Raw genomic sequence first — 19,895 nt, forward strand, 5'->3', positions numbered from 1 at the left:
CCACCTCTCTCTCTACCCATCTCTTAGTCCTCTTCTCTCTGTTATACTCTCTCTACCAACAACTCTTTGTCCCCCCTCTCTATGTCCCCCTCTCTCTGTCCCCTCTCTCTGTCCCCCTCCCTCTGCCCCCCATCCCCCTATCTCTGTCCCCATCCCTCAGTCTTCTTCTGTCTGTGCCCCCTCTCTGTCCCCCATTCTCTGTCCCCCCCTCTCTCCACGTCTCTCAGTCCTCTTCTCTCTGTTCCCCTCTCTCTGCCCACAACTCTCTGACATCTCTCTCTTTATCCCCCTCTCTCTGTCCCCACTCTCTCGGTTCCTCTCTGTCCATCCTCTCTCTATCCCCTCTCTTTGTCCCCCTCTCTTTATCCCCCTCTCTCTGTCCCCCACTCGCTCTGTCCCCCACCTCTCTGTCCACCCTGGCGCCATGTCTTTCTGTCCCCCTAAGTCTGTTCTCCTCTCTCTGTCACCCCCCTCTCTGTCCACCTCTCTCTGTCCCTCCACTCTCTGTCCCCTTCTCTTTGTCCCCCCTCTCTCTGTCACGCTCACTCTGTCCCCCATTCTCTCTGTCCCCCACCTCTCTGTTTCTCTCTCTCTGTTCCCTTCTCACTGTTCCCCTCTCTCTGTCCCCCTCTCTCTGTTCTCTCCCTCTCTGCCACATCTCTCTGTTCCCCCTATCTCTGACTCCATCTCTCAGTCCTCTTCTCTCTGTTCCCCTCTCTCTTCCCACAACTCTCTGACCCCCTCTGTGTATCCCCCTCACTCTGTCCCCCTTTCTCTGTCCCTCGTCTCTCTGTCCCCCTCTCTCTGTTCCTCTCTCTGTCCCCCTTTCTCTGTCCCCCCTTCTCTGATCCCCTCTCTCTGTGTACCCCTCTCTATGACCCCCTCTCTCTGTCCCCCTTTCTCTGTCCCCCTCTCTCTGTCCCCCTCTCTCTGTGTACCCCTCTCTCTGTCGCCGTCTCTCTGTCCCCCTCTCTCTGTTCCCCTCTCTCAGTCCCCTTCTCTCTGTTAACCTCTCACTGTCCCCCCTCTCTCTTCCCCCACTCTCTCTGTCCCCCCTCTCTCTGTCCCCTCTCACTGTCCCCTGTTCTCTGCCCTCTTCTCTCTGTTCTCCTCTCTATGTCCCACTCTCTCTGTCGCCTTCTCTCTGCCCCCTCCCTCTGTCCCCCTTTCTCTTTCCCCATCTCTCTGTCCCCCCCTCTCTCAGTCCGCCTCTCTCTGTCCCCTTCTCTCAGTTCCCCCTCTCTCTGCCCCCACTCTCTCTGTCCCCTGTCTCTCTGCCCCATCTCTCTGTGCCCCGTCTCTGTCCACCCTCTCTCTGTCCCCCTCCCTCTGCCCCCTCCCTCTGCCCCCCTCTCTGCCCCCCTCACTCTGTCCCCTCTCTCTGTATCCCTCTACACGTCACCCGTCTCACTGTCCCCCTCTCACTGTCCGCCCTCTCACTGTCCCCCTCTCTCTGTACCCCTCTCTCTGTGCCCCTCTCACTGTCCCCTCTCTCTCTGTCCCCCTCTCTCTGTCCCTCCCATCTCTCTCCCCCTCTCTCTGTTCCCCCCTCTCTGTCACCGCTCTCTCTGTCCCCCTCACATTGTCCCCCTCTATCTGTCTCACTCTACACGTCACCCCTCTCATTGCCCGACTCTTTCTGTTCCCCTCTCTCTGTCCCCTACTCTCTCTCCCCCTCTGTCTGCCCCTTCTCTCTCTGTTCCCCTCTCTCTGCCCACAACTCTCTGTCCCCCCTCTCTTTAACACCCTTTCTCTGTCCCCACTCTCTCTGTTCTTCTCTCACGGTCCTCCTCTCTCTGTCACCCTCACTCTGTTCCCCTCTCTTTGCCACCCTCACTCTGTACCCCACTCGCTCTGTCCCCCACCTCTCTGTCCACCCTGGCCCCATGTCTCTGTCCCCCTAAGTCTGCTCTCCTCTCTCTGTCACCCCCGTCTCTGTCCACCTTTCTCTGTCTCCCTCTCTTTGACCCCCTCTCTCTGTCACCCTCACTCTGTCCCCCCGCTCTCTTTTCCCCTCTCTCTGTCACCCTCACTCTGTCCCCCACTCTCTCTGTCCCCCACTCTCTGTTTCTCTCTCTCTGTTCCCTTCTCACTGTTCCCCTCTCTCTGTTCCCCTCTCTCTGCCCCCTCTCTCTGTCCCTCCTCTCTCTGTTCCCCTCTCTCTGTCCCCCTCTCTCTGCTCTCTTCTCTCTGTCCCCATCCCTCTGTTCACCCTATCTCTGACTCCATCTCTCAGTCCTCTTCTCTCTGTTCCCCTCTCTCTTCCCACAACTCTCTGACCCCCTCTGTGTATCCCCCTCTCTCTGTCCCCACTGTCTTTGTTCCTCTCTGTCTGTCCGCCTATCTCTGTCCCCCTCTCTCTGTCCCCCTCGCTCTGTCCCACTCTCCCTGTCCCCCTTTCTCTGTTCCTCTCTCTGTCCACCTTTCTCTGTCCCCCCTTCTCTGTCCCCCTCTCACTGTCCCCCTCTCTCTTTGACCCCCTCTCTCTGTCACCCTCACTCTGTCCCACCGCTCTCTTTTCCCCTCTCTCTGTCACCCTCACTCTGTCCCCCACTCTCTCTGTCCCCCACCTATCTGTTTCTCTCTCTCTGTTCCCTTCTCACTGTTCCCCTCTCTCTGTTCCCCTCTCTCTGACCCCCTCTCTCTGTTCCTCTCTCTGTCCCCCTCTCTCTGTCCCCGCTTCTCTGTCCCCCTCTCACTGTCCCCCTCTCTCTGTGTACCCCTCTCTCTGTCCCCCCTCTCTCTGTCCCCCTCTCTCTGTCCCCCCCCCTCTCTGTCCCCCTCTCTCTGTCCCTCCTCTCTCTGTCCCCCTCTCTCTGTCCCCCTCTCTCTGTTCTCTTCTCTCTGTCCCCATCCCTCTGTTCACCCTATCTCTGACTCCATCTCTCAGTCCTCTCCTCTCTGTTCCCCTCTCTCCTCCCACAACTCTCTGACCCCCTCTGTGTATCCCCCTCTCTCTGTCCCCACTATCTTTGTTCCTCTCTGTCCACCTATCTCTGTCCCCCTCTCTCTGTCCCCCTCGCTCTGTCCCACTCTCCCTGTCCCCCCTCTCTCTGTCCCTTTCTCTCTGTTCCCCTCACTCTGTCGCCCTCTACATGTCAGCCCTCTCACTGTCCCCCTCTCACTGTCCCCCTCTTTCTGTTCCCCTCTCTCTGTCCCCATCTCGTTCTCCCCTTCTCTCTGTTCCCTTCTCTCTGTGCCCCTCTCACTGTCCCCTCTCTCTCTGTCCCCCTCTCTGTCCGCCTCACCACTTCCCACCCCGCTTCTCCCTGTCCCCTCTCTCTCTGGCCCCGCTCTCTATTCCCCCTCTCTCTGTCCCCCCTCTCTCTCTCCCCCTCTCTCTGTTCCCCCCTCTCTGTCACCGCTCTCTCTGTCCCCCTCACTCTGTCCCCCTCTATCTGTCTCTCTCTACACGTCAGCCCTCTCACTGCTCGACTCTTTCTGTTCCCCTCTCTCTCTCCCCCTCTGCCTGCCCCTTCTCTCTCTGTTCCCCTCTCTCTGCCCACAACTATCTGTCCTCCCTCTCTTTAACACCCTTTCTCTGTCCCCACTCTCTCTGTTCCTCTCTCACTGTCCCCCTCTCTTTGTCACCCTCTCTCTGTCCCCCCTTTCTCTGTCCCCTCTCTATGTCCCCCTCCCTCTGTTCCCCTCACGCTATCCCCTTCTCTCTGTCCCCCTCTCTCTGTCCCCCTCTCTCTGTCCCCCTCTCTCTGTTCCCCTCTCTTTGTTCCCCCCTCTCTCTGGCCCAACCTGCTCTGTCACCCGTCTCTCTGTCCCCATTATCTCTATCCCCATTGTCCCCGCTCTCTTTGTCCACCCCACCTCTGTTCCCCTCTCTGTCCCACTCTCTCTGTCCCCCTCACTCTGACCCCCCGTCTCTCTGTCCCCTTTTCACTGTTCCCCCCTCTGTATTCTCCTCTCTCTCTGTCCCGCCTCTCTCTGTCCCTTCACTTTCAGTTCCCTTCTCTCTGTTCCCCTCTCACTGCTCCCCCCTCTCTCTGTCTCGCCTCTCTCTGTCCCTTCTCTTTCTGTTCCTCTCTCTCTGTCCCCCTCTCTTTATCACCCTCTCCCTGTCCCCACTCTCACTTTCCCCCACTCTCTGTCCCCCGGGTCTCTATTCCCCTCTGTCTGTCTCCTCTCTTTGTCCCCTCTCTCTGTCCGCAAACTCTGTGTCCCCCTCTCACTGTCCCCCTCTCTCTGTCCCCCCTCTCTGTCCCCCTATCTCTGTCCCCCTCCCACTATCCCCCCACTCTGTTCTCCTCCCTCTCTCCCACTCTCACTGTCCCCCTCACTCTGACTCCCCTCTCTCTCTCCCCTCTTTCTGTTTCCCTCTCTCTGTCCCCTTTTCACTCTTCCCCTCTCTCTGTCAACACTTTCGCTGTCCCTTCTCTCTGTTCCCCTCTCTCTGTCCCCCTCTCCACGTCAGCCCTCACTCTGCCCCCTCTCTCTATCCCCTCTCTCTGTCCCCTCGTCTCTGTTCCCCTTCTCTATGTCCTCTTTTCTCTCTGTCCCCCTGCCTCTGTCTCCCTTCGTTCTGTCCCCATCTCTCAGTCCTCTGCTCTCTGTCCCCCTCTCTCTGCCCCCCTCTCTCTGTCCCCCTCTCTCTGTCCCCCGTCTCTCTGTCCACCTCCCTCTGTCTGCTCCCTCTGTCTCTTTCTCTCTGTCCCCTTCTCTTTGTCCCGCCTCTCTCTGTCCCTTCTCTTTCTGTTCCTCTCTCTCGGTCCCCCTCTCTTTATCTCACTTTCTCTGTCCCCACACTCTCTTTCCCCCACTCTCTGTCCCCCCGCTCTCTATTCCACTCTCTCTCGCCCCTCTGTCTCTGTCTGCTCTGTCTCTGTCTCCTCTGTCTCTGTCCCCTTCTCTCTGTGCCCTTCTCTCTGTTCCCCTCTCTATGGCCCCCTCTCTCTGCCCCCTTCTCTCTGTCCCCCTCCCTCTGTCCCCCCTCGCTCTGTCCCTATCTCTCAGCTCTCTGCCCCCTTCTCTCTGTCCCCTTCTCGCTGTTCCCCTCTCGCTGTTCCCCTCTCGCTGTTCCCCTCTCTCTGTCCCCGTCCCTCTCTCCTCCCTCTCGGTTCCCGTCCCTCTGTCCCACTCTCTCTGTCCTCCTCACTCTGACACCCCTCTCTCTGTCCCCCCTTTCTGTTTCCCTCTCTCTGTCCCCTTTTCACTGTTCCTCTCTCTCTGTTCTCCTCTCTCTCTGTACCCCCTCTCTCTGTCCCCCTTCCTCTGTCGCCCCTCTCTTGTCCCCCCTCTCTCTGTCCACCCTCTCTCTGCCCCACCCTCGCTCTGTCCACCCTCCCTGTCTCCCTGTCGTCTGTCCCCCCACTCTGTCACCCCTCGCTTTGTCCCCTCTCGCTGTCCTCCTCTCTCTGTCTCCTCTCTCTCTGTCCCCTCTCTCTGTCTCCCGCTCTCTGTCTCCCTCTACACGTCACCCCTCTCACTGTCCCCCTCTTTCTGTTCCCCTCTCTCTGTCCACCTCCCACTATCCCCCCTCTCTGTCCCCCTCCCACTATCCCCCTCTCTGTTCCCCTCCCTCTGTCCCCCTCTCTCTGTCCCTCTCTCTCACTGTCGCCCTCTCTCTGTCCCCCTCTCTCTGTCCCGCTCTCTGTCCCCACTCACTCTGTCCGCCCTCTCTCTGTCCCCCTTTCTCTGTTCCCCTTTCTCTGTCCCGCCTCTCTCTGTCCCTTCTCTTTCTGTTCCTCTCTCTCTGTCCCCCTCTCTTTATCACCCTCTCCCTGTCCCCACTCTCACTTTCCCCCACTCTCTGTCCCCCCGTTCTCTATTCCCCTCTGTCTGTCTCCTCTCTTTGTCCCCCTCTCTCTGTCCGCAAACTCTGTGTCCCCCTCCCACTATCCCCCCTCTCTGTTCTCCTCCCTCTGTCCCACTCTCACTGTTCCCCTCACTCTGACCCCACTCTCTCTCTCCCCCTCTTTCTGTTTCCCTCTCTCTGTCCCCTTTCACTCTTCCCCTCTCTCTGTCCCCCCTCTCTCTGCCCCCACTCTCTCTGTCCCCCTCTCTCTGTCCCCCCTCTCTCTGTCCCCACTCTCTCTGTCCCCCTCTCTCTGTCCACCTCCATCTGTTCCCCCTCTCTCTGTCCCCCTCTCCAGGTCAGCCCTCACTCTGCCCCCTCTCTCTGTCCCCTCGTCTCTGTGCCCTTCTCTCTGTTCCCCTTCTATGTCCTCTTTTCTCTCTTTCCCCCCTCGTTCTGTCCCCCCTCGTTCTGTCCCCATCCCTCAGTCCTCTGCTCTCTGTCCCCATCTCTCTGTCCCCTCTCTCTGTCCCCGTCTCTCTGTCCCCATCTCTCTGTCCCCATCTCTCTGTCCCCCTCTCTCTGTCCCCTTCTCTCTGTCCCCGTCTCTCTGTCCCCCTCTCTCTGTCCCCCTCTCTCTGTCCCCGTCTCTCTGTCCCCTTCTCTCTGTTCCCCTCTTTCTGTCCCCCCCCCCGGCTCCCTTCTCTCGGTCCCTCCTCTCTCTCTGTCCCCACGTGCTCTGTCCCCCATCTCTCTGTCCCCGTCTCTCTGTCCCCAATCACTCTGTCCCCCATCTCTCTCTCTCCACTCGCTCTGTCCCCCGATTCTTTGTCCACCTCCCTCTGTCTGCACCCTCTCTCTGTCTCTTTCTCTCTGTCCCCTTCTCTTTGTCCCGCCTCTCTCTGTCCCTTCTCTTTCTGTTCCTCTCTCTCTGTCCCCCTCTCTTTATCTCACTTTCTCTGTCCCCACACTCTCTTTCCCCCACTCTCTGCCCCCCGACCTCTATTCCACTCTCTGTCTCCCCTCTGTCTCTGTCCCCTCTGTCTCTGTCTCCTCTGTCTCTATCCCCTTCTCTCTGTCCCCCTTCCTCTGTCGCCCCACTCTCTGTCCCCCCTCTCTCTGTCCCCCCTCTCTCTGCTCCACCCTCGCTCTGTCCACCCTTCTCTCTGTTCCCCACTCTATGGCCCCCTCTCTCTGCCCCCTTCTCTCTGTCCCCCTCCCTCTGTCCCCCCTCGTTCTGTCCCCATCTCTCAGTCCTCTGCTCTCTGTCCCTCTCTCTCTGTCCCCTTCTCTCTGTTCCCCTCTCGCTGTTCCCCTCTCTCTGTCCCCCTCTCCCTGTTCCCCTCTCTATGTCCCCCCCTCTGTTGCCCTCTCTATCCCCCTCTCTGCTCCCCCCTCTCTGTCCCCCTCACTCTATCCTCCCTCTCTGTTCCCCTCCCTCTGTCCCACTCTCTCTGTCCCCCTCTTTCTGTTTCCCTCTCTCTGTCCCCTTTTCACTGTTCCCCTCTCTCTGTTCTCCTCTCTCTCTGTCCCACCTCCCTCTGTCCCCCTTCCTCTGTCGCCCCACTCTCTGTCCCCCCTCTCTCTGTCCCCCCTCTCTCTGCTCCACCCTCGCTCTGTCCACCCTCGCTGTCTCCCTGTCTTCTGTCCCCCCCACTCTGTCACCCCTCGCTCTGTCCCCTCTCGCTGTCCTCCTCTCTCTGTCTCCTCTCTCTCTGTCCCCCTCTCTCTGTCTCCCGCTCTCTGTCTCCCTCTACACGTCACCCCTCTCACTGTCCCCCTCTTTCTGTTGGCCTCTCTCTGTCCCCTTCTCACTGTCTCCTTCTCACTCTCCCCCTCCCTCTATCCCCCCTCTCTGTTCCCCTGCTTCTTTCCCACTCTCTCTGTCCCCCTCTTTCTGTTTCCCTCTCTCTGTTCACCCTCTCTCTGTCCACTTCTCTCTGTCCCCCTTTCCCTGTACCCCTCCCTCTCTCCACATCTCTCAGTTCTCTTCTCTCTGTTCGCCTCTCTCTGCCACAACTCTCTGACCCCTCTCTTTATCCCCCACTCTCTGTTTCCCTCTCTCTGTCCCCACTCTCTCTGCCCGCCCTCTCTCTGTCCATCTCTATCTGTCCCCTTCTCTCTGTCCCCCTCCCTCTGCCCCACCATCTCTGTCCCCATCTCTCAGACCTCTTCTGTCTGTGCCCCTCTCTCTGTCCCTCTCTCTCTGTCCCGCTCAGTCTGCCCCACTCTCTCTGCCCCCCTGGCTCTGTTCCCACTCTCTCTGTCCCCCTCTCTCTGTCCCCTTCTCTCTATCCCCCTTTCTCTGTACCCCTCTCTGTCTCTACATCTCTCAGTTCTCTTCTCTCTGTTCGCCTCTCTCTGCCACAACTCTCTGACCCCTCTCTCTTTATCCCCCTCTCTCTGTCGCCACTCTCTCTTTTCCTCTCTCTTTGTACCCCCTCTCCCTCTGTCCCCACTCTCTTTGTCCCCCCTCTCTCCATCCCCCTCTCTCTGTCACACCCCTCTCTGTGCCTCCTCTCTGTGCCCCCCTCTCTCTGTTCACCCTCTCTCTGTCCCCCTCTCTCTGTTCACCCTCTCTCTGTCCCCTTCTCTCTGTCCACTTCTCTCTGTCACCTTCTCACTGTCCCCCTCTCTCTGTCCCCCTCTCTCTGTCCCCCTCTCTCTGTCTCCACTCTCTCTGTCCCCCTCTCTCTGTCCCCCTCTCTCTGTCCCCCTCTCTCTGTCTCCACTCTCTCTGTCCGCCCTCTCTCTGTCCCCTCTCTCTGTCGCCCGTATACCTGTCCCACTCTCTCTGTTCCCTTCTCTCTGTTCCCTTCTCTCTGTTCCCTTCTCTCTGTTACCCTCTCTCTGTCCCCACTCTCTCTGACCCACTCTCTCTGTCTGCCCTCTCTCTGTCCCCTCTCTCTGTCCGCCCTCTCTCTGTCCCCACTCTCTCTGTCCCCACTCTCTCTGTCCGCCCTCTCTCTGTCCCCCTCTCTCTGTCGCCCGTAGCTCTGTCCCGCTCGCTCTGTTCCCTTCTCTCTGTTCCCTTCTCTCTGTTACCCTCTCTCTGTCCCCTCTCTCTGTCCCCCCGCTCTCTTTTCCCCTCTCTTTGTCACCCTCACTCTGTCCCCCACCCCTCTGCCCCCGTCCCCTCGTCTCTCTGTCCCCATAAGTCTATCCTCCTCTCTCTGTCACCCCCTCTCTGTGCCCCCTCTCTCTGTCCCACCCTCGCTCTGTTCACCGTCCCTATCCCCCCTGTCCATCCTCTCTCTCTGTCCCCACTCGCTGTGTCCCCCGTCTCTCTGTCCGACTCTCTCTGTACCCCGCGTTCCCCCTCTCTCTGCCTACCCCTTTCTGTTCCCCTATCACTATGCCCCCCTCTCTGTTCCTCTCCCTCTGTCCCACTCTCTCTGTCCCCCTCACTCCATCCCCCTCTCTCTGTCCCCCTCTTTCTGTTTCCCTCTCTCTGTCCCCCCTCTCTGTCCCCGCTCTTTGTCCCCCCACTCTCTGTTCCCCCGTCTCTGTCCCCCTCTCTCTCTCCCATTCTCTCTGTCCCCCTCTCTCTGTTGCCCGTATCTCTGTTCCGCTCTCTCTGTCCCCCTCTCTCTGTTACCCTCTCTCTGTCCCCACTCACTCTGTCCGCCCTCTCTCTGTCCCCCTCTCTCTGTTACCCTCTCTCTGTCCCCACTCACTCTGTCCGCCCTCTCTCTGTCCCCCTCTCTCTGTTACCCTCTCTCTGTCCCCACTCACTCTGTCCGCCCTCTCTCTGTCCCCCTTTCTCTGTTCCCCTTTCTCTGTCCCGCCTCTCACTGACCCTTCTCTTTCTGTTCCGCTCACTCTGTCCCCCTCTCTTTATCCCCCTCTCTCTGTCCCCACTCTCTCTTAACCCCACTCTCTGACCCCCGCTCTCTACTTCCCTCTCTCTGTCCCATCTCTTTATCCATCCCCTCTCTGTCCCCCTCTCTCTGTCCCCCCTCTCTCTGTCCCCCCCTCTCGCTGTCGACCCTCTCTCTGTCCCCCCTCTCTCTATCACCCTCTCTCTGTCCCCACTCTCTTGTCCCCCTCTCTCGGTCCCCACTCGCTCAGCACCCCGTCTCTCTGATCCCCCTCTCTCTCTGTCTGCAATCTCTCTCTGTCCCCCCCGTCTCTGTCCCCCCCTCTGTCCCCCCTCTCTGTCCACCCCCTCTGACCACCCCCCTCTCTCTGTCCCCCTCTCTCTGTCCCCCACTCTCTCTGGCCCCCTAAATCTGTCCTCCTGTCTCTGTCCCCCACTTTCTGTTTCCCTCTCTCTGTCCCCGCTTTCTCTGTCCACTCCTCTCTGTTTCCCTCTCTCTGTCCCCACTCTCTCTGTCCCCACTCCCTCTGTCCCCACTATCTCTGTCCACCCTCTCTCTCTCCCCACCTTCTCTGTCGCCCTCTCTCTGTCCATCTCTATCTGTCCCCATCTCTCAGTCCTCTTCTGTCTGTGCCCCTCTCTCTGTCCCTCTCTCTCTGTCCCGCTCACTCTGCCCCCACTCTCTCTGTCCCCCTCGCTCTGTTCCCCCTCTCTCTGTCCCTCTCTCTGTCCCCTTCTCTCTATCCCCCTTTCTCTGTATCCCTCTCTCTCTCCACATCTCTCAGTTCTTTTCTCACTGTTCGCCTCTCTCTGCCACAACTCTCTGACCCCTCTCTCTTTAAACCACCTCTCTCTGTCCCCACTCTCTCTTTTCCTCTCTCTTTGTACCCCCTCTCTCTCTGTCCCCTCTCTCTCTGTCCCCTCTCTTTGTCCCCCCCTCTCTCTGTCCCCCCCTCTGTCTGTCTCCCTCTCTCCATCCGCCTCTCTCTGTTCCCTTTTCACTGTTCCCCTCTCTCTGTCACACCCCTCTCTGTCCCCCTCTCTCTGTTCCCCCCTCTCTCTGCCCTCCCCTCTCTCTGTCCCCTTCTGTCTGTCCCCTTCTCTATGTCCCCCTCTCACTGTCCCCTTCTCTCTGTCCACTTCTCTCTGTCACCTTCTCTCTGTTTCCCTCTCTCTGTCCACTTCTCACTGTCCCCCTCTCACTGTCCCCCTCTCTCTGTCCCCATCTCTCTGCCCCCCTCTCTCTGGCTCCACTCTCTCTGTCCGCCCTTTCTCTGTCCCCCTCTGTCTGTCGCCCGTATCTCTGTCCCGCTCGCTCTGTTCCCTTCTCTCTGTTCCCTTCTGTCTGTTTCCCTCGCTCTGTCCCCACTCTCTCTGACCCACTCTCTCTGTCCCCCTCTCTCTGTCCACCCTCTCTCTGCTCCCCCCTCTCTGTCGCCCGTAGCTCTGTCCCGCTCGCTCTGTTCCCTTCTCTCTGTTCCCTTCTCTCTGTTACCCTCTCTCTGTCCCCTCTCTCTCTGTCCCCCCGCTCTCTTTTCCCCTCTCTTTGTCACCCTCACTCTGTCCCCCACCTCTCTGCACCCCCGTCCCCTCGTCTCTCTGTCCCCATAAGTCTATCCTGCTCTCTCTGTCACCCCCTCTCTGTACTCCCTCTCTCTGTCCCACACTCGCTCTGTTCACCGTCCCTGTCCCAGTTCTTTGTCCCCCCACTCTCTGCTCCCCCGTCTCTGCCCTCCTCTCTTTGTCCCCCCTCTCTCTGTCCCCCTCACTCCATTACCCCCTCTCTCTGTCCCGTTTTCACGGTTCCCCTCTCACTGTCCCCCTCTCTCTGTCCCGTTCTCTCTGTTTCCCTCTCTATGTCCCCCTCTCTATGTCCCGCTCTCTATGTCCCCACTCTCTGTCCCCATCTCTCTGTCCCCATCTCTCTGTCCACTTCGCACTGTCCCCTTCTCTCTGTCCCCTTCTCTCTGTCCCCTTCTCTCAGTTTCCCTTTCTATGTCCCCCCTATGTCCCCCTCTCACTGTCCCCTTCTCTCTGTCCACTTCTCTCTGTCGCCTTCTCTCTGTTTCCCTCTCTCTGTCCACTTCTCACTGTCCCCCTCTCTCTGTCTCCACTCTCTCTGTCCGCCCTCTCTCTGTCCCCCTCTCTCTGTCGCCCGTAGCTCTGTCCCGCTCGCTCTGTTCCCTTCTCTCTGTTCCCTTCTCTATGTTTCCCTCTCTCTGTCCGCACTCTCTCTGACCCACTCTCTCTGTCCCCCTCTCGCTGTCCACCCTCTCTCTGCCCCTCTCTCTGTCGCCCGTATCTCTGTCCCGCTCGCTCTGTTCCCTTCTCTCTGTTCCCTTCTCTCTGTTACCCTCTCTCTGTCCCCTCTCTCTCTGTCCCCCCGCTCTCTTTTCCCCTCTCTTTGTTACCCACACTCTGTCCCCCACCTCTCTGCCCTCCGTCCCCTCGTCTCTCTGTCCCCATAAGTCTATCCTCCTCTCTCTGTCATCCCCTCTCTGTACCCCCTCTCTCTGTCCCACACTCGCTCTGTTCACCCTCCCTGTCCCCGTTCTTTGTCCCCCCACTCTCTGCCCCCCTCACTCCATCCCCCCCCATCTGTCCCCTTTTCACTGTTCCCCTCTCACTGTCCCCCTCTCTATGTCCCGCTCTCTATGTCTCCACTCTCTGTCCCCATCTCTCTGTCCACTTCTCACTGTTCCCTTCTCTCTGTCCCCCTCTCTCTGTCGCCCGTTTCTCTGTCCCGCTCTCTCTGTCCCCCCTCTCTCTGTTCCCTTATCTCTATCCCCCTCTCTCTGTCGCCACTCTCTCTGTCCCCTCTCTCTCTGTCCCACTCTCTCTGTCCCCCTTTCTCTGTTCCCCTTTCTCTGTCCTACCTCTCACTGACCCTTCTCTTTCTGTTCCGTGCTCTCTGTCCCCCCTCTCTTTATCCCCCACTCTCTGTCCCCCCGCTCTCTACTTCACTCTCTCTGTCCCCTCTCTTTGTCCATCCTCTCTCTGTCCGCCCTCTCTCTGTCCCTTTCTCTCTGTCCCTCTCACTCTGCCCCCACTCTCTCTGTCCCCCTCGCTCTGTTCCCCCTCTCTCTGTCCCCCTCTCTCTGTCCCTCTCTCTCTGTCCCTCTCACTCTGCCCCCACTCTCTCTGTCCCCCTCGCTCTGTTCCCCCTCTCTCTGTCCCCCTCTCTCTGTCCCTCTCTCTCTGTCCCGTTCACTCTGCCCCGACTATCTCTATCCCCCTCTCTCTGTCCCCCGCTCTCTCTCCACATCTCTCAGTTCTCTTCTCTCTGTTCGCCTCTCTCTGCCACAACTCTCTGACCCCTCTCTCTTTATCCCCCTCTCTCTGTCCTCCTCTCTCTGTCCCCCTCTCTCTGTTCCCTTCTCTCTATCCCCCTCTCTCTGTCCCCCTCCCTCTCTCCACATCTCTCAGTTGTCTTCTCTCTGTTTGCCTCTCTCTGCCACAACTCTCTGACCCCTCTCTCTGTCCACTTCTCTCTGTCCCCCCCCCTCTGTCCCCCCTCTCTCTGTTCCCCACTCTCTGTCCATCCTCTCTCTGTCCCCTTCTCTCTGTCCCCCTCTCTCTGTCCCCCTCTCTCTGTCCATCCTCTCTCTGTCCCCTTCTCTCTGTCCCCCTCTCTCTGTCCCCATCCCTCTGTCCCCCTCTCTCTTTTCCCCACTCTGTCCATCCTCTCTCTGTCCCCTTCTCTCTGTCCCGTTCTCTCTTTCTCCCTCTCTCTGTCCCCCTCTCTCTATCCCCCTCTCTCTGTCCCCCTCTCTCTATACCCCTCTCTGTGTCACCCTCACTCTGTCCCCCGCTCTGTCCCCCTCTCTCTGCCCACTCTCTCTGTCACCCTCTCTCTCTCCACCCTCCCTGTCCCCCTGTCTTCTGTCCCCCCTCACTCTCTCCCCTCTCTGTCTCCCCTCTCTCTGTCCCCCTCTCTCTGTCCCCTTTACTCTGTTCCCCTCACTCTATCCCCGTATCTTTGTCCCCCCCCTCCCATTCTCTCTGTTCCCCTCACTCTATCCCCGTATCTTTGTCCCGCTCTCTCTGTTCCCTTCTCTCTTTCCCCCTCTCTCTGTCCCTTCCCTCTGTCCCCCTCTCTCTGTCCCCCTCTCTCTGTCCATCCTCTCTCTGCCCCCTCCCTCTGTTCCCCTCTCTCTGTCCCCCTCTCTCTGTCCCCCCTCTCTGTCCCCCTCTCTCTGTCCCCACTCCCTCTGTCCCTAATCTCTCTGGCCCCCTCTCTCTGCCCCCACTCTTTCTGTCCCCCTCTCTCCGTCCCCCGCTCTCTGTCCCCCCTCTCTGTCCCCCTCTCTCTGTCCCCCTCTCTCTGTCCCCCGCTCTCTGTCCCCCTCTCTCTGTCCACACTCTCTCGCTGTCCCCCTCTCTCCATCCCCATCTGTCTGTCCCGCTCTCTCTGTCCCCACTCTCTCTGTCTCCCCTCTCTCTGTCCCCCTCTCTCTGTCCCCCCTCTCTGTCCCCCTCTCTCTGTCCCCACTCCCTCTGTCCCTAATCTCTCTGGCCCCCTCTCTCTGCCCCCACTCTTTCTGTCCCCCTCTCTCCGTCCCCCGCTCTCTGTCCCCCCTCTCTGTCCCCCTCTCTCTGTCCCCCGCTCTCTGTCCCCCTCTCTCTGTCCACACTCTCTCTCTGTCCCCCTCTCTCCATCCCCATCTGTCTGTCCCGCTCTCTCTGTCCCCACTCTCTCTGTCTCCCCTCTCGCTGTCCCCCTCTCTCTCTCCCCACTCTCTCTGTCCCCCTCTCTCCGTCCCCCTGTCTCTGTCCCCCTCCCTCTGTCCCCCTCCCTCTGTCCCCCTCTCTCTGTCCCCCTCTCTCCATCCCCATCTGTCTGTCCCGCTCTCTCTGTCCCCACTCTCTCTGTCTCCCCTCTCGCTGTCCCCCTCTCTCTCTCCCCACTCTCTCTGTCCCCCTCTCTCCGTCCCCCTGTCTCTGTCCCCCTCCCTCTGTCCCCCTCTCTCTGTCCCCCTCTCCGTGCCCCTCTCTCTGTCCCCCTCTCTTTGTCCCCTCGCTCTCTGTCCACCCTCTCTCTGTCCCGCTCTCTCTGTACCCCTCTCCACGTCCCCCCTCTCTCTGTCCCCCTCTTTATGTCCCCCCAACCCCGATCTCGGTTTCCCTCTCTCTGTGCCCCCTCTCTCTGTCTCCCCTCTCTCTGTCCCCCTCTCTCTTTCCCCCCTCTCTCTGTCCCCCGACACGCTGTCCCCCCTCTCTGGGTCCCCTTCTCTCTGGCCCATTTTCTCTGTTCTCCCGTCTCGTCCTCCCCTCTCACAACCTCTCCGCTCTCTCTCCCTCCCCTCCCTCTACCCCCTCTCGCCCTCCCCACCCTCCCTCACCTCTCTTGCACTCTCCATCCCTCTCGTCCTCCCCTCCCGCTCCCCCTCTCTTGCCCTCCCCCTCTCTTGCCCTCACCCTCACTCGTGCTCCCCCCTCTCTCCCATCCCCTCCGTTACCCTCTCTCTTCCTCTCACACTCCCCTGCCTCACTCATCTCTCTCACCCTCACCCTCGCTCGCACTCCCCTCTCTCGCCCTCCCCCTCTCTCGCACTCGCCTATCTCACTATTTCCCTCCCTCTCGCCCTCTCCCTCCCTCTTGCCCACCCCTCCCTCCCCTCTCTCGCCCTCTCCTCTCTCGCCCTCTCCTCTCTCGCTCTCTCCTCTCTCGCCCTCTCCCTCCCTCTCGCCTTCACCTCCCTCTCCCCTCATTCGCACTCCCCTCTGTCCCCCTCCCCCTGTCTCGCCATCTTCTCTCTCGCCCTCCTCTCCCTCGCCCTCCTCCTCTCTCGCACTACAGTCTCTCCCCATCCCCCCCTCTCCCCTCCCCTCTCTCCCTCTCTCTTGCCCGCCCCTCCCTCACTCCCCTGTCTCATCCTCCCCTCTCTCAACCTCTCCCCTCTCTCTTTCCCTCCCCTACCTCCCTCCCCTCTCTCGCCTTCTCCCTCTCCCTTTTCCTCCCTGTCTCTCGCGCTCCCTCCCTCTTCCATCCCCTCTTTCGGCCTCTCCCTCACTCTTGACCTTCCCTCCCCTCCCTCCGTCCCATCTCTCGCCCTCCCCTATCTCAACCTATCTCTCCCTTGCCCCCTCTCTCTCCCCCCGCTCCTTCACTTTCCCTCCACCATCTCTCACTCTTGACCCCCCTCAATCAGTGTCTCTCTCTCTCCCCACGTTCCTCCGTTTCTCTCTGACTGAATCCCTCTCCCTCCTGTCCCTCCTCCCTCACTCTCTCTGACATACTCGGTCTCCCTGGTCTTTCCCTCTCCCTCTGACCCAGAGACTGGGGGTGTTTGGGGGTGAGGCTGCATGTGGGGGGTGGGGGTAAGATGTGGGAGGTGGGGAAAATGGGGTAGAGATGGAATTGTGGGAGGGAGACAGCGACGGCATGAGAGAGAGAGAGAGGGAGGGAAAGTGGAGTCAGGTGGAGAAACCGGGTTTGGGGGCGGTGTGTGTGAGAGAGAGGGGGATGAGGGAGAGGGTTGAGAAAGAGAGTGTGTGCTAAAAGAGAGAGAGAGAGAATTGAGGAGAAAGAGTAGGGGAGAGGTAATGGGGTGGCCAGGTTGGAGTCGGGGGGAACAGAGGGCGTTAACCCCAGCTCCTGAGCTCAGGGCGCGGTGCCCCCCACTTCCCTGAGGACCAGGACTCGGGGCTGAGTCTGTCTCTCTCCAGCTCAGCTTCTCCAACACAAAGACACACAACAACATCGGTCCCTCTGCTGCTCGGCACGCTTTAATCAGCATTTTTATTGGTTACAAATGGAAGTGATGGATACAGTCAGTGGGATGGTGCCTTTTCTCACTGGCCCCTGAGTTGTGAGAAACATTGAAATGTTTCCCTGTAAACCCCCCTGTGGGATAAGGAGGGACAAACCAGCGCTCCCCTCAGTCTGTTACCATAGCGACAGGCTGCTCCATCGCTGAAACACTGAACTGAAATGAGAAAATCCCGGATGGTGTGATTAATGAGGGAATTTGATGGATGGATGGATTTGGGTGAAGGGATATTTCAGCACATTCTTCAGCTGCTGCCTGAACTTAGTCTGGGTCACGGCATAAATCGCGGTGTTTGTGCAGCAACTGAGGAGCTGCAGCATGAAGCCCAATTCCCCTACAAAGGCATCGAGATACACAGACTCATACCCAATATCATCCATCCGGTACCATATAGAATACAGCATGAACGTTGACCATAACAGGATGAAATTGGCCGAGATCACAAACAGTAAAATGATGGATTTTTTTCGGTTTCTCATTTCAGTGTCAGACTGAGCGTCCCCATTGGTGTGAGCGCGGAGTCTCCTGCGGGCTCTGCTGGTCACTAAAATGTGTCTGACGGTGAGAACATTGAGCAGCAGAATCAGGAGAAATGGGACCCCCGGGGTTAGAATGTGGTGGAGGAACTCGATTGTGACCCAGACACTGGAGACTCGAACAGCGAATGTTACATCACAAAACCCGGGGAGGTTCCCCAGCAAATACCGAGCCGTGAACATAAAATACCAGAAAATGTTCTTTAAACAGCTCAGCACAGTCACTGCTCCCAGAACCACAGCCGCCGTTTTCTCACTGCAATATTTACTTTTCAGCTTCTGGCAACAAATGGCCACAAACCGATCAAAGGTGAAAGTGACGGTGAACCAGACAGAGCAGTCAGTGGCTGCATAAAGCAGGACGGCGTGGATATTACACACGGGGACGGTGTACAGGAAATAAAACTGTTCCCGATAAACAATGGGAATGTGTCTCAGGATCAGGTCGAGGATAATGACCAGGAGATCCGCCGCTGCCATGGCCCCCAGGTAACGTCTGACACATGGAGACAATCCACAATCTTTATAAAGCAGGACGTAGATGGTCACTACGTTAACTGTGAGGAAGGAAAACAAACCCATTATCCATCAGCCTGGAGGCAAAGGGACCCGTTTGATCGGGGACCCAGTGAGATTTTCCAATGTGTCCCTCTATTCAGGGATTTATTAAAATAATTGGAGCTGGAATAACAAATGGGAAGGTCGGAATTACTGACAAAAATGTGACATCAACCACAAGAAACCCTCCCTCCCCAAACACACAGAGACACATCCATAAGGACAGATGGTTTCTAGAACATTCCCACACACTCGATCACTCGAGAGCAGACACAGGTCACTCCTTCCCAGTTCCTAATACGGAGGGTGGGAACATTGCTGTCCTGAAGGATTCTCTCCCAGTTTCCTGAAGACAAACGGAGTTTGGGAATTTCTGTATTTTGGTCTAAATTGTGGTCGATCCTGTGTCGTGGAGAAATGTAAACGCAGGGAAAACGTATTCCCCCCTTTAACTGCCTGAGGGGCCTTCGGAACAGTGTCTCCTTCTCCCTGGAACGGGATCTCTTCCCTCGGGATCTTATCGTTTGTTCAATTCACTGACGTCCGGCCGTTCACAAACAAACAACGTCAGGGACAGAACGTTCCGGGGAATGTCGGTTATAGAATGTCAGGGACAGAACGTTCCGGGGAATGTCAGTTATAGAATGTCAGGGACAGGACGTTCCGGGGAATGTCAGTTATAGAATGTCAGGGACAGAACGTTCCGGGGAATATCAGTTATAGAATGTCAGGGACAGAAAGTTCCGGGAAATGTCAGTTATAGAATGTCAGGGACAGAACGTTCCGGGGGAATGTCAGTTATAGAATGTCGGGGACAGAACGTTCTGCAGAATGTCAGTTATAGAATGTCAGGGACAGAACGTTCCGGGGAATGTCAGTTATAGAATGTCAGGGACAGAACGTTCCGGGGAATGTCAGTTATAGAATGTCGGTGACAGAAATTTCCGGGAAACTCCGTGACCTGTCCATCACCTTTCACCCCATCCACCCCACCACCATGATGTACCGTGCACAGGTTACATATCTGTCCAGCACGGGGAGCTGCACTGACCACATCATTGTATTATCTATAAACCTCAACCAGACAGTCTGACCAGCACAGAGACCTGTGCAGTGATCACCCGTGAATTCATCTGTAACCCAGGAGCAGTTACCCTCCCAGCATGTAGGGCTGTGTACCCCACCCCAGTGCATTGATCTGTAACCCAGGAGCAGTTACCCTCCCAGCATGTAGGGCTGTGTACCCCACCCCAGTGCATTGATCTGTAACCCAGGAGCAGTTACCCTCCCAGCATGTAGGGCTGTGTACCCCACCCCAGTGCATTGATCTGTAACCCAGGAGCAGTTACCCTCCCAGCATGTAGGACTGTGTACCCCACCCCAGTGAATTGCTCAGTAACACTGTGTTAGATCCCTGCCCAGTGAGGGGAAACTTGCAGCCCATGCTGGAAGTGACAGGATGTGCAGCTCCCACCCATTTCCAGCTCCATATCCCCATTGTGCTCTGACGGGGGGGGTGCTGTGGGTGTGAACATCCCTGCCAGAGAGAGATGGCGGGGTAATCAGTTTAAATATCACCACATGGGAGGGGTTTGGGGTATACACAGAGAGGGGGAGACTGAGAGACAGTGTCATGGATGGATGTGTTCCCAGGTTTCGGAATGCTGAAACGTAGACACTTCGACAACATCCTGTAACATGAGTAAAAAATGAGGTCTGCAGATGCTGGAGATCACAGCTGCAAATGTGTTGCTGGTCAAAGCACAGCAGGTTAGGCAGCATCTCAGGAATAGAGAATTCGACGTTTCGAGCATAAGCCCTTCATCAGGAATAAGAGAGAGAGAGCCAAGCCGGCTGAGATCCTTGTAGAGGGAGGAAGAGAGCTTCTTCAAGGAAGGCATCCTTGTAAGAGGATTCGCAGTAGGTTAAAATCTTCGAGTAAAAAATGAGGTCTGCAGATGCTGGAGATCACAGCTGCAAATGTGTTGCTGGTCAAAGCACAGCAGGTTAGGCAGCATCTCAGGAATAGAGAATTCGACGTTTCGAGCATAAGCCCTTCATCAGGAATAAGAGAGAGAGAGCCAAGCCGGCTGAGATCCTTGTAGAGGGAGGAAGAGAGCTTCTTCAAGGAAGGCATCCTTGTAAGAGGATTCGCAGTAGGTTAAAATCTTCGAGTAAAAAATGAGGTCTGCAGATGCTGGAGATCACAGCTGCAAATGTGTTGCTGGTCAAAGCACAGCAGGTTAGGCAGCATCTCAGGAATAGAGAATTCGACGTTTCGAGCATAAGCCCTTCATCAGGAATAAGAGAGAGAGAGCCAAGCCGGCTGAGATCCTTGTAGAGGGAGGAAGAGAGCTTCTTCAAGGAAGGCATCCTTGTAAGAGGATTCGCAGTAGGTTAAAATCTTCGAGTAAAAAATGAGGTCTGCAGATGCTGGAGATCACAGCTGCAAATGTGTTGCT

The sequence above is a fragment of the Hemiscyllium ocellatum genome, unplaced genomic scaffold (assembly GCF_020745735.1).
Source record: "Hemiscyllium ocellatum isolate sHemOce1 unplaced genomic scaffold, sHemOce1.pat.X.cur. scaffold_124_pat_ctg1, whole genome shotgun sequence".
Lineage (NCBI taxonomy): Eukaryota > Metazoa > Chordata > Chondrichthyes > Orectolobiformes > Hemiscylliidae > Hemiscyllium > Hemiscyllium ocellatum.